Source organism: Pinus tabuliformis, chromosome 1_1 (assembly GCF_031772625.1).
Source record: "Pinus tabuliformis cultivar Carrire ecotype Pingquan chromosome 1_1, CPIR1, whole genome shotgun sequence".
NCBI classification, from domain to species: Eukaryota; Viridiplantae; Streptophyta; class Pinopsida; order Pinales; family Pinaceae; genus Pinus; species Pinus tabuliformis.
In genome coordinates, this window is record NC_142297.1 from 85,814,812 (window position 1) to 85,824,099 (window position 9,288).

General features: G+C 36.5%; 1 pseudogene; it reads right to left on the reverse strand.

Moving 5' to 3' along the window:
* Nucleotides 1-3,635: 3,635 nt before the first annotated feature.
* LOC149211754 (putative protein phosphatase 2C 53 pseudogene) lies at nt 3,636-4,874 on the reverse strand (annotated as a pseudogene).
* Between the last annotated feature and the right edge of the window lie 4,414 nt (nt 4,875-9,288).

Below are 9,288 nucleotides of genomic sequence, written 5' to 3' on the forward strand. Positions count from 1 at the left end.
TCTTGTTGAATCACATGTTAGGTTAACCAAAGGAGAAGATGAACTCATTTGGGCACATGCCAAGCATTGTAATTATACACCCACGGATGGATACTCTATTATTTATACAACACATAAGCCTCCAGTTATGGACTGGTGGTGGAGTGTATTATGGAAATTGAATGCCCCTCCGTGAACCAGACTCTTCATGTGGACTATCCTCCGCCACAAAGCTCCTACGGGAGAGAACTTAAAGAAACAATATTTCCATGGCCCTACCTAGTGCATCCTATGTTGATAGGACTCCGAGACTATTGAACATCTCTTCCTTCACTGCCCCACTATTTTGGCTTTTTGGACTCAGGTTCTCCCCTCCCTCTCTATCACTCTTTGATGGCAGGGGAACTCCATTCTTGAGGCCTGGCAAGCATATTGGACCTCAACCCATCCTCCTAAAGTTAGGAATATTCCTCTATTGGTTTGTTGGGCTATTTGCTAGATCTGCAATAAATCCATTTTCAATGATATTGGACCTCATTGGACTCAAGCTTCTGCACATGTTTTATACATTTACTCGAGCATTCCTGATGATGATCGACCTGCACCCTTGCGAACCATCATTCCAGAAGCCATTGATAAAAACATATCTTGGGTCTATTTTGATGGATCAACCCAAACACATGGTTGTGGGGGAGCAACCCTCTTACATCTATCAAATAATCATTTTTTTCAAATTCAGATGGGTTTGGGAAATGCCACTAACAACTTTGCAAAATTGATCACTTTGAGACATCTTTTTCATTTTCCTTTAGAAAAGGAGTGTAGGCATATACAAATCTTTGGTGACTCTAAGATCATTATAAATTGGTTCAAGACTATGTCTATTTGTCATGCGCACACACTCGAGAATATGCTGGATGATACACTACATTTGAAATTGGACTTTGACTTCATCTGTTGTCATCACATCTACAAGGGACACAACTAGATATCTGATCAGTTATCCAAGGCGGTCGCGATCTAGCCTAGGGGCATATGGGTGATACAGGAACAGTGAGGACAGACTTCTATCAGTACTACCATTGCCCGTACATTGATAAGAGAATACAGGGCCCTGATAGGGCCTGATTTCATGGTTTTTTGAGCTATTGCTAGTGCTTTTGGTTTCCATAACAATTTTATGTATATATCTATTTTGGACATGCAATTATGTGATTACTACTAGTATACTCTACAAGGGTTTTTGTACAAGAACATACAACTTACAACATATACTCCTTTAAACATCTAGAATATGTAATTTTCAACATATTAATGGAAATTACGATTTTTCCTTGAGAAATTTAAATAATTTTATAATTATTAAAAAAAATTACTTAATAATTATTTAAAAAAAATTAACTTAATTATATATATATATATAAATGACCTACAAATAATTATTTTAAAAAATAAATAAATTTGATAACCACTTTTAAATTAATCATAATTTTAGTTTTTATAAGTATTATATATATAACTAACTTTAAATCGACCAAATTTTATAATTATTAAAATAATTAATAGTTATTTTAAAAAATAAACAAATTGCTTAAACACTTTTAAATTAATCATTATAATTAAGTGGTTTGATTAATAGATGAAGTCATTTTTATGGGAATTTTCACAATTAATTTTAACTAAAATCGAGTAAAGATTTTTAAAAACTTGAGTTTAGGTTGTTTAATGTATAGAATTTGAAGTTCCATGGGTTGTTCAGAGTGCTAAATCCATTTATGCATTCAAAAACGTGTTGTAAATAAGAAAAAGTCACAATCTTACTTGAAAGTCTATGGATGAAGTATAAAAAGTCATTTAGTCTATAAGTTAGATTGTGTAATTAAATAGAATGTTTTAACATTTTCTTTCTTTGCTCAAAATGAAATGACGAAAATACTCCAAAATCACCATAGGTTTATTAAGTTGAAGTGTGATAGATATTTTGAAAATTAAATTAGTATGAGGTAATCTTTATGAGAGAAAGTGTTTTATTTTCAACTTCTATATAATCACACCTATAATGTTTTGTGAATTGACCAACACCTAATTTTACTACATCACCTGATTTATCTCTACTTTATTATATATATAAAGATTAAAAGATACCTTAAAGCTTAAATATATATAAATAAACTTAAAAACAAATAAATAAATTAAATTAAATTAAATTAAAAATAAAAATAAATAAATAAAAAATACAAATATATCATATCTATAAATATTGCGTTGAACTATAATATGGATTCAATCCATTTTAATTTACGAAGAAATGGAAAATGGATTACATGGAAACATATATCTATTTTTAATTTACATATAACCCTGGACAATGGTATCTAATCCTATTATCACATGTCCAAATGAAATATTTTTGTTTTATATTAAAAATATGATGATGGTTAATGTCTCCTAATACTAAACATTGGTCTATCAGACCTAAAGAAACAAATTATTTATTTTGATTTAAGATTTTATTCGTATGCTCAAAAAGCTTGGAGAGAAGCCTCCCGAGCTTACTTAATTTTGACATTGCAAAAAGCTAGGAAGGTCAGTGTTGTGACAAAGATTATGAAACTGATATCTAATGTGGTTGTAAGTGGGGCACTTTAAGAGGAAGTGGTTTTCATCCTCGATGTTGATTATAAATTATTTTTTATAATTTGTAATTAAAAAATAAATTATAAGATTATACTCATCCGGAAAAAGATGTATAATTGTTTTTTCCGAAATGAATATATATTAAATTAAATAATATATAAATTTTTAAATATTTTTATTTTAATTTTATAAAAACAAAATTATTAATAAATTTATTATTAATAATTTGAAAATTATTTCAATTGATTTAATTTTTATTTTTAATATTTTTATTTTAAATTTTAGAAAAAAATGTTAATAAATTTATTAATTTAATCTTTGTTTTTAAGAAAATTTTCATATTACAACATTATGAATTTTCTCGACACTTTCAAAATCAAGTTGCTGGACAAATATTCTGCACAGTTCGTAATTGAGTTCACGGAACTGTGAACCATATAGAAAAAATCATTAATAAATCTTCATTAACCTTTTATATATATATATATATATATTAAATAAAATAAAATAAAATAGTATAAAATCTTTCCATTAATATTTTCATTTCAGAAATTAAATATATATATATATATTTGATTGTTAACCAATTTACCATTAATAAATTTCCAATAACATATCATTTCAGGAATCAATTGATATTATATGTAACAAATTAACAACGCATCTTTCACATGTACCTGATGTCAAAGACACCCACAGTTTCACTCTGGGTAAAACATTGAATTAACTGAAAGACGCTGATTCTTACGTCATTTTTATCACAAATTTAAGCACGATTATTGAAGTAGAATTGGAAACTAACAGTGGAAATAATCATTGGACCTGGACTTGTCAATTTGTGGTGCTGTACATAAACGGATATAGGTGTCTTCCCCTACACCCAGGTTGGGTTATCTGGTTGTGAAGTCGAGGACTGTATGGATGGCATAACTCCCTCTCATCTCATTCAGTCTTATTCTACTTCACACAACAATCTAATGGTTTTTTAGACCAGATCTTTTTCGCATTGCTCCCTCACCTCATCCGCTCTTAGTCGATTCCAGGCCAAAAGGACCGAGTTGCACTATCATCACACTAACATCATCATGAGATTTTCTGCTTACTGCTACATCTACAAGCTTTTTGCAAGCAGCTTTAGGCCCCCCGCTAAATGCTGTTGAATTAAACTGCTGCTCGATGCAGAAAGGCCTAGCAATATCCACTGCTTCTTGATTACTGACTTTATCCCACAACCCATCTGATGCCAAAATTAGAAACTCGCAATCGGAAGTAATTTCAATCTTTCTGGTCTCTGGTTCAGCGGTTATCCATTCTTTCATGTGCGAATCTACTATTGCCCTAGTCACAGCTAGAGATCCCTGAACTCGCCAAACACCGTTGCGGAGTTCCACAATTCCACCCAAATTCTCTATGCGTTGGCGCTCGTCCTCCCTTCCAGCTCGATGATCACATGTAAGGGCTTCAGAAGCCCCATGTCTGCTAATAACTGCTCGGCAATCCCCAACATTGGAAACAATCAAGTTGCCATCAATAATTAGAGCAGTTACGCAAGCGGCACCACTGCCAACCTCTTGCTTCAGGAACGCTGCATCTGTTGTTAAGTAACCAGCTTTAACAGCCCGCTCGAGAATATTGTCTGTTTCATCTCCCATGCGGAGCATAGCATCCACAATATTCTGCCCAATATTTTCGGCAGCAAAAGCAGCAGCTTTCCCACCGCCATGACCATCAAAGACACCAAAGAACGCGCGTTTGGAATCACCAAGAACATTGACAATCGCTTTGTGGGTATCCATGAATTCTCTCCAACCTTGTTTGCATGAAATTGCATAATGAAAACCCTCCACATTCACCTCCATCCGCTGCTGCACGGTGGCGCACGGCGCACATAGGCCCGGCCACTTGAGCGGAATATCCAACCTCAGCGGGCGTTTATTTTTGAGCATAGGCGAAGGGCATTTGCGGCCAAGTGAAACGTTCTCCTCTGGGACATTGACACAGGGAGAGACCACCCACTTATGCACCCTCTTGATCGGGCTCTTCTCATTCTTGTTGCGCTGTAGATTCTTGTCTCTGATGATCAACATGGAACTGGGACGAGACTCAAGAAAACTGGCCTGGTCGCCTATGCTGTTGGGTGTCTGGAAACCATGATTCCAGGGGGTAGCGGCCCATGTTTCAATATCAGAATCTTGTATAGAGGGAGACTTGCAGGAGCCCATGGTGCAGGAAGAATTCCCGGCTACTATGCAAGCCATGTTCGTGACCTGAAGAAGAAGCACCTGCTGATGATAGTAGCGGCGGTGATACTTGTTGATGCCTTAGAAACCTGTCTGCTACCGTTGCTGTTGAGCCAACACAAGGGCTCTACAAAAGTGATGCGAGGCATCAATAAAGGCCCCGTCTCTCCCTCTCTCTCTTGTTTCAGATTCAACTAACTCAATGGCTCCAGGCCCATTCGTTAGATCTATTGAATTCTTATCGGGTATACGCTGAGCATTTTATATTACGCTCAATAGGAAAGAGTCCAGTTTTCTGGTCGGTCAACATCCTTACCGATTCCAGCGCGTACCTAGTAAATTATGATATATACTGCCAACGGCGATACGCTGGAACACGCTGAAATGGTCTACAATTATATATGTAATCCTTTGTGAAAGTGTCAATCAGGAAACTCTATTGATTGAAAATATATTTTGTTATAATTACTTCGAAGACGTTTTCAGTGCAAAGGAAATAGCCTAAAATTATATCTGCAATCCTTATTACGTGTCTGTTGTCAAAGTTAACTCTATTAAAAATATATTGGAGTTGTCTACTAGCGGCCAGGAGAGCCACCAATGGTCTGAATATTATCATATTTTTCCTAAAATGTCTGATAACAGGATTCTTTGAATTTAGTTGTTGAGGGTAGAAATGGATTCTCAATATTTTGAAACGGTTATTGAAACTTAACCGTTGCAACTCTTAACCGCTGTAACTTCCAAAAAAAAAAATTGCCAAATTTTAACAAGATCATGCCAACATTTATATTATTTTCGTAGCCAATTTGCAGCCTCGTAAGACTACGCCGTTATTATTAGGGCGAAGACGTTTTCATCAATTAAAAATATACATCGTTATTATTAGGTCGAAGACGTTTTCATGATGAAATTTTCGTTACGTGTCACGTGTACCGGCCGTCGTGGAGGCTGGGTGTATGAAAGTGTCCACTCTGCTCACCGGCCACTGTATCTACCATCTACTCATTCCCAGCGGCCGTTATCAGCGTTGGACTCTGTTGGGTATTTTTAAATGGGAAAAAATACCAAAACCAAACAAACTTAACACCACAGAGTCAATGCTCTGTTTCCACTGTTCCAGGATCTTTGCACAGGGAACCTCTTAAAAACGAATGTACTCATAACAGAGTATTACACAGCCATAAAAATATTTCTATTGATTAAAATATAAAGCCTGAAACAACATTCATCATGTTTACTGAGAGGGATTTTCCAAAACTTACTTTCACCTATCAAAACAAAACTATGTCTCCACCTGAGAATTCACTGTGTTGGGTTTACTGCTGTAAAACCCATTTTACATTACTGCTGTAAAACAATTTTTACATACACAGTAAAAATTTCATTACATTCACCATTTAAAAAAAATACCTGTGCGTTCTTTTCTCCTGCATTTCAATGCATACCCAATACATTAAAAAGAATCTATGCACTGCTGTGCAATATCTTCCCCTGCTTCCCGTGCTGGTCTTCATTCTGAGCACTCCCTGCTCTTTCGCTGTTGCGCGTTTCACAACTCTCATATGCAACAATGCTGTTGCGCGTTTCACAACTCTCATATGCAACAATAACATTACATAACATATATGCTCCACTCCTTTTTTTTTTTAAAAAAAAGTTCTTCGTTGCACCTTCATTCACTTTTCATGGTCAACGTACATTCCTTTTTTAAAAACATATTACAATCATGGGGGTTCTTTTTTTCGTTCTATGTGTTTGTTTTTTAAAGAAATACAATACGGCCACATATATTTTTACACAATTTCATATTATGATTAACATAAGCAACCATTTGCACTAATCCCATCCTTGCTGTTTCGTTCAAAATATTTGCGCATACTTTTAGGCCGCTCATAATATGATTAATGTTCATAACCAAAAGTTGGCTCGTCCTGAAGCCTTTGACCTTCAACGAGAACACCGCAGAGGCACGCCTACCTCCGACATATGCCCATACTGCCGTGTGGTTGAAATTCAATGCTTTTACCAAACACTTACGAACCACTTAACTTATGCATTTAAACCTTTTGCAGATAGGAGTGGCGGTCAACAGAGAAACCTTACACTCCACGTAAAATTCTGACTTGACGCGGGCAGACTGCATCTTCGGAGATCGACGGCGGAAATCGCGCGATCGGATCGGACGGCTCACAAGAATATCGGAAGGCATCATATGACTGAACAATACCACCCGAGAAACTTACGTTGGCTGATGTCAGGTCAGAAACACGTGGCGCCACCATATTCCATCGGGTTCGTTTGCCGGATTATTCCTTCGCCGGAAAGCTGGTCCGAGAAGTTCCAGGCGGGTATGCTGAACGGTTTCTGGCGATGTTGCCGCTGCGTTGAAATTACGATTTCAACACTCCCCTTTAATTTCAACAGCTGGGCATTCGGTCATACCCAGACTCTTCCTCTCGTAGAGGGATTCCTTAGTACTGCTGTTACAAAGATATCTTCCTCACATAGAGGGATTCACCAACTGCTTCTGATGCAGTTCCACAAACAAACAAAGTTGTCTTCCTCTTAATAGAGGGATTAACCTGAAACTGTGCTTAAGAGCACCTTCCTCATGACAGAGGGATTCACCTGTGACTATGCTAAAAAGCATCATCCTCTTGATAGAGGGATTTACCACACTATGCTGAAAAGCATCTTCCTCTTGACTGAGGGATTCACCATGACACTGTGCTGAAAAGCACCTTCCTCTTTAATAGAGGGTTTCACCAAATGACTGTGCTGAAAAGCACCTTCCTCATTAACAGAGGGATTACAAACAGACACTGCTTTACATGCAGTTTCAAAAGAAAACAATCATTGCACTGTTGTGTGTGCAAACTCATTACAATGTTCTTTTATGCTGATGCATATTCTCTGCTGCACTGTTGTGCCATCTTCTTTACTGCATCTACCCCACACTGCTGTGTCTATACTTGCTGTTGTGTTGTTGCACTTCACTTACATTTCTTTGCAAACTCTGCATTGGTGTGCATTCTTCAAAGACAAGATACTCTGTCTTTTCTGGAGCAATTACACTGTCCCAACTTACAAATTTACACTGCTGTGTGTAAACATTTCTTACACTCACTGTTGTTGCATATATTGCATTTCAATTCAATGAACAACAAATTCATTACATTTACCTTTACTGCTGTAAGGAAAATTTCTTTTGCATGTGCTGCTGTTCAAAACTTCTTGCTGCTGCATTTTTTTTTATTTGCATTGTTGTGTGCTTCTCCTTCTTGCCATCATGCTGCTGTCCATAACTTCTTGCTGCTGCATTGCCTCTGCAATTTGCACTGTTGTTGCCTTTTGTTTCATCATACTGCTGTGTGCCCATACTCTTGGCACTTCATTCTCCACAAAAAAAAATAACACAGGCTGCTGCCTTTTCTCATGCACCCTTGCTTCACACAATCTTAGTCTTCATTTTTTACACAATGCACTACTGTGCAATTCTTTTCATTTTTCTGCTGCCACACATTATCATTCACCCATGTGCATTAAAAATCTGCTGTCCCTGTTTTTCTTTATGCATTTCTTTGCATGCTGCATTGCATAAAAAAAATTACATTTTTTTTACTGCTGTGTGAAAGAATTTCATTGCATTCTCAGCGACTGGGCATTTATGCTCTGCTGCGTTTTGCCTTCTTCTCATTTTCTTCTCACTGCTTTGCATTTTCATTCCCAATACAAAACATTTCATCTGCTGTGCATTACACTCATTCTGCTGTGAGTATGTTCTCTCACTTTACATAAAAAGGAAACTACATTCCATTGCTATGCATTTCAATGCATGTGCACCACAAAAAAAATTTAAACTGCTGTTCATTCTAATCCATGTGCTCCACAAAAAAATTTCCAAACTGCTGTTTTGTGTTCTATCTTCCCACTGCTGTGAGGGTCTCCATGCTTTGCATTTTTCTCTTATCTCGCTGCTGCTCTTTACATTTCAGCGCTGCCATCTTTTCTTCTTTATGCATTTCTGTGCATATTGCATAAAAACAAAGCAAAAACATTGCTGATTTCATCACTGCTGCATATTACCTTTCAGAGGGATTAACAAAGATTTCATTTGCAACTGCTGCGCTGCAATACATCCTCCATCAACAAATGACTGTTAATACAGTTCAGCAAACAAAAAAATTCAAGCTCCCCTTTAGTGTATGCTTGTCTTCTTTTGGCAGACTCTTCTCAAAATAAATTTAGATCCACTGGGGAGTTCAAGGGGTTTTCAGGTTGCCTTTCCTTCCTTCTCCATACTTGTGTAACTTTCTTCTTTTGCATGGGTCTAGCTTGTGTAAGAGCCCATGTCAAGTTACAATCTCGTGCCATATGCCCAATGTTATGACACTTGAAACATTCTACATTTTTCATGAATGACATTTCA